Consider the following 5,434-nt stretch of genomic DNA (forward strand, 5'->3'; position numbering starts at 1 on the left):
TGTAGCCAGTCTGCTTATCCTCAGTGGAGCATTCAGGTACAGCATAAATATTTAGCACATTTTTGTATTAAATTCTCATAATTCATCCAGAATAAAACAAGCTTTATAGAGACATTAATGGCAAAAAATATCCAAGGCTATAAAAATTGTTCTTCATGTTTTCTGATAAGCCAATAAACTTTTGGTCCCAGTCAAGTACAGTACAATATTATGATTAAAAATACAGGCTAAGATTCAAACCCAAGCTCTACTAAGACCCACTTAAGGAACTTCAACGCATTATTTAAACTCTTTGGACCTGTTTCCACATTTACAAATGTGGGGATAATGACACTGCTTTTGCTCATTAAATCAGAGGATGCCAGTAAATACTAGCACAATATTGGCTACACACCAAATGTTTAATGTGTGTTAAAAGTGATCATTATAACTCAGAGTTCTGTAAAATGTGCTGCCGGCATAGCCCTGAAATCTTTTTAAAATCCTTTACTTTAGTCTTCTTCTTTTGTTCCACAACTTTACTAGCCACGAAAGAACTACTGCTGATTTTTTAGGTTAGCAGAGTGATTTCTGGGTAGAACACAGGGTGATAATTTCCTCAGAAACCCAAGAACCCCATTCAAGGGCAAGTCTTTGACTTGAATGCCACAGAGTTGGAAAGCAAAAAACGAAGATAAATAATCTGATTTCCTCCTTCAAACTAAAGCTTGTGTGCATGCATATGCACCTGAAAATACCAAGTTAATCAGAAACATTCAATTAAGATTAGAAAAATTAAATACAGTATTAGAACTAAGGCAAGCACAATAATCATGTGTTCTTTTTCCTAAAAAAAAAAAAAATCCAAACTCATGATAATGCTCAATGATATGTGGATATAAGCAATCCCAGAAAGAAAAATAAGAAAGAAAGATAATCGCACCATTTGACAGTAATGCAAATTTCTCTCCTTTACTATGTCACTTTATCTCTGGCTGTGAGTACAGAGAGAAGAAACATGAGAAAGATTTTACATTGACTACTTCTAAAGATAGACTTCCTAATAAATTTCTATATGCAGTATTTGAGTCACAAAATAATAAAAGTGTGGCCAGCTACAGTTTGCTAAAATTACATTAATTTAACTTGCACTGGTTTCCAGCAGTAGCTTCAAGAGTCAAAAAAACGTTGAGAAGGTTCTTTGCAACTAGTTTATTTAGAGAAAGTTTCATATATATAGTAAATCAAAAGAGATGCTGTATGATTGAATTGTCATTATTCTATAGAAATAACACTTTTTTTGCACCTGGAGTTTCAAAAGAGTTTAGACTGTACATATAAACAGAGAAATTTTATCTGACAGAAAACCCTCTTCTCTAGGTAAGAAACAATATCAACAAGAGACTGTGTCATTAGTTATCAGAAAAATGCAAACTAAAAACTTACTGTGTACACATTAGAACGGATAAAGTTTGAAAAATTACCATACAATTGGCCAAGAAGTCAGAGGAACCGAATTTCAGGCATTGCTGTTAGTGGGTTTGTAGAACTGTACAACCTCTTTGAAAAACCATTTGGCAGTTTCTTACAAAGTTAAACATGTACCTACCATGTCACCCAGTCATTCCTCTCCTAGGTATTTACTGATTAGAAACCTAGACAAAAACATGTGCACAAATGTTCATGGCAGCTTCATCGTAACAGCCCAAAACTAGGAACAACTCAAACATCCATCAGCAAGTGCATGGACAAATAAATTATAGTATACCCATTCAATTGGAATGTTTCTTAGCCACAAAACAAGGAATAAAATAATTGACCTACGTAATATGAATGAATCTCTAATTCATTATACTGTGTGAAAGAAGATATAGAAAAGAAGTTAGGCAGAGATGAGGACGGGAGAACTGAAGTCTGAGCAGCATTCCCAGCTTCCTCTCACCTCCTCTCAGCACCTCACTCTCACCACCTGCTTGCACTGCCCCCTGCTCACACACCCCCACCCCCCACCAAACATCTTCCACCATGGCCACCTCAGCGAGTTCCCACTTGAACATGGCATCAAGCAGGCGTACATGCCCCTGTCACAGGGTAATAAAGTCCCAGCTGCGTATATCTGGATTGACGGTAGGAGCAAAGGACTGCGATGCAAGACCCAGACCCTGGACAGTGAGCCCAAATGTATAGAGGAGCTGCCCGAGTGGGATTTTGATGATCTAGTACTTTACAGCCTTCAGGCTCCACAGTGACACATGTACCTTTTTCCTGCTGCCATGTTTCCAGATGCTTTCTGCAAGGACCCCAATAAGCTGGTGTTCTGTGAAGTCTTAAACTACAGTCCAAAACTTGCAGGGACCAATTTAATGCACACCCTAAATGGATAAAGGGCATGTTGAGCAATCAGCACCCCCGGTTGGAATGGAGCAGGGATATACTCTCATGGGCACAGATGGGCTCCCTTTTGGTTGGCCTTCCAATGGCTCCCCTGGGCCTCAAGGTCCGTGCTACTGTGATGTGGGAGCAGACAAAGCCTATGCAGGGACATTGTAGAGGCTCTCCACTGGCCTGCTTGTACGCTGGCATCAAGATCTCGGGGACAAATGCTGAGGTCATGCCCATCCAGTGGGAATTCCAGATAGGACCCTGTGAAGGAATCGGCAAGGGAGGTCACCTCTGGGTGGCCCAGTTCCTCTTGCACCAAGTGTGTGAAGACTTCGGAGTGATGGCAACCTTTGATCCCAAGCCAGTTCCTGGGAACTGGAACGGTGCAGGCTGCCACACCAACTGCAGCACCAAGGCCATGCAAGAGGAGAAGGGTCTCAAGTGCACTGAGGAGTCCACCGAGAGGCTGAGCAAGGGTACTGGTACCACATCTGAGCCTACATCCCAAGTAGAGCCGGGATAATGCCCGGTGCCTAACTGGATTCAATGAAACCTCCAACACCCACGACTTTTCCGCCGCGCGGCCAACCGGCCAACCGTAGTGCTAGTATCCGCACTCCCTGGGCTGTCGGCCAGGAGAAGGGTTACTTCTGCCAACTGTGACTCCGACGGGTGACAGAAGTCCTCATCCACACGTGTCTTCTCAATGAAACTAGGGATGAGCCCTTCCAGTACCAAAACTAAGTGGCCTAGACTTGAAGCCATTGAACCCTTCTAATTAATTCATCATCCTGATCCCACTCTCGCCCCTCTCTCAACTGTCGTAATAGCCGTAACTCAAAGGGAGGCATATCGGGTCTTTTTTCATTCCTTGTGCTAAGTTAAAAAAAAAAAAAGTAGCAGTAAAAAGAGTACATACCATATGCTCTTATTTACATAAAATTTAAGAAAATGCAAATCACTAATCTATAGTGACAGAAAGCTGCTCAGAAGTTTGCCTGGGGAAAGAGTGAAGGGAGGGCAATTAGCACTATTACAAGTGAGCACTAGGACACTTTTTGGGGTGATGGGAATGTTTGTTTTCTGAATGTGCTAATGGTTTCTCAGGTGTATACATATGCCAAATTTAAATTGTACACTTTAAGTATGTACAGCCTATTGTTCTTCAATCATACGTTAGGTGTAAAGACCAGAGAGGAGAATGAGAATGCGAACTGTCACAGTGCCTAGCAGATAGTAGGTGCTCCAAAATGTTGATTTATGTATTCTCATGGGGACGTTTGCCTACCTATATTGAAGGGTTTTTTTCTTTTCTAAGTGTTATATGTGTTCTAATATGTATATATAGTTATATTGTGTGTTACGACATTGTCTTCATAATGCAGTTTCTCTCTGAGTTCTGTGTTCACTGTGTCATCATCTCTGTAATGACTGTCTCTTCCTTTATCCTGCATTTCTCTTCCTTATGTATGTATTGTGAACTTGTGCTAATAGCATCTTCATTTCACTCTGAGGAATTCCTATTCCTCAGCTCTGGAATGGTAAGGGGAGGAAGGGCGTGTGATTCACTCTTAGCTAAAGATCCTCCTCCTAGTCGGAATGAGTGGTTGCTGAAGGTATAGCCCAACCTGGGCCATTGAGAATATGTCTTAAGAGGTCTGGGCTAACACTTTTCTTCAGACTGTGGAGAGAGAGTTGCTTTCCCTTTTCTGCCTGACTTAGAGCAGTGAGAATATACATATGAGCTGCAGGCAGATACCTGGTCCCATCAGGGGAGAGCCTGCCTAAAATGAAGCCAATGCAGAGAAGAGGTGGAGTGATCTCTTGTGTGTCTCTGGGTCCAGATGTGTCTGTATTTGGGTCTATTGCTCTACTTTCAATTTTGTGACCAATTTCACCTTTCATTAAGCCAATTTCATCTGGGTGTTTTGTCACTTGTCATCTTCCTATCTCCCTCCAAAAATACCTAGTGACACCCATGAGAAAGTATTATTTGGTGATAAATCAGTGAAAGATGCATAGGAATGTTTAAGAGTATTTGAAACCCCTAGTTGACTTCTATAGTTATTAATGTTGATGTATAAAGAGACAATCTGACAAGCCAAAGGATGCTTATAGGTGTGGTTCCCTCTATTAAATATATCTGAAATTAATCTCAGATAAAATGAATACAAGAAGCAAAATAGCTCTAGCTTTGTGACTTTTGCCAAGTTTCTCCATTTAGGTCTCAGTTTCCTCATTAATAGTTATTTGTCTTTTGGGTTTTAAGACAGTTACATTGAACTATATATTTTTGTCTTCACTGCAAATCTTGCTACTTAGTTGTTGTATTATTGTTAGTAAGATGCTATTAATCTTCATCTATACTACAAGGCCAAAGTGCTTCTCCCTTCTCATCCTTAATGCAAATCCTGGGCATTGTTCAATTCCCATCAGCTCCTTCAGGAAAATATTCCTTGATTAGTTTAATATATAATGTAGTGATTATTTTCCTATTTGCTTTTCCACACTATTATTCTGTATATGTGTCTGATGCCCTTGCATATTGGATCATAATTTTAATTTCCAGGAGTGGGCTAGAGCCAGCTCACATCAGCTTGTGAGGGCCAATTATTAAATTTTTAGGAATTTTGGGAGGTGGTTTTAAATGCAGCCATTATTAAAAATTAAATTGCATAAAATTATAATTAAATAAATTGTTAAAAGCAAAGGTAATAAACACTCAAACCATAATACTTCCTAGTTATTTGCATGGCATTTTACTATATTTATGCTCTTGAGGTTATTCATGTGTGTTGTATGTGTAAGGAGGAAATACTATCAAATGGAGAATTACTGCACATCTCTTTCCAACTTTACATGTAGTGACATCCTGTTGGTAGCTTGCAATCAGACCTAGTGGGAGAATTTACACCACAGAAATCAGCAAATGCAAATCAGGGCTCTCCCTCCATTCTTAAGCCACAGAGCCTATTGTCCTTTTGTAAACAGCTCTAATGAGTTCATTTCCTCTTTGACAAGAGATGTTGCATAGTTCTCTTTGTTCTTTATGTTAAACATATTTTACACACCC

The 5,434-nt window shown here is 39.9% G+C and overlaps 1 pseudogene; it reads left to right on the forward strand.

Annotated features, from left to right (window-relative positions):
• The first annotated feature begins 2,004 nt into the window (after positions 1-2,004).
• LOC150012879 (glutamine synthetase pseudogene) lies at positions 2,005-3,105 on the forward strand (annotated as a pseudogene).
• Positions 3,106-5,434: the final 2,329 nt, after the last annotated feature.

This window comes from Furipterus horrens, unplaced genomic scaffold (genome assembly GCF_987537825.1).
Source record: "Furipterus horrens unplaced genomic scaffold, mFurHor1.1.pri manual_scaffold_4, whole genome shotgun sequence".
Lineage (NCBI taxonomy): Eukaryota > Metazoa > Chordata > Mammalia > Chiroptera > Furipteridae > Furipterus > Furipterus horrens.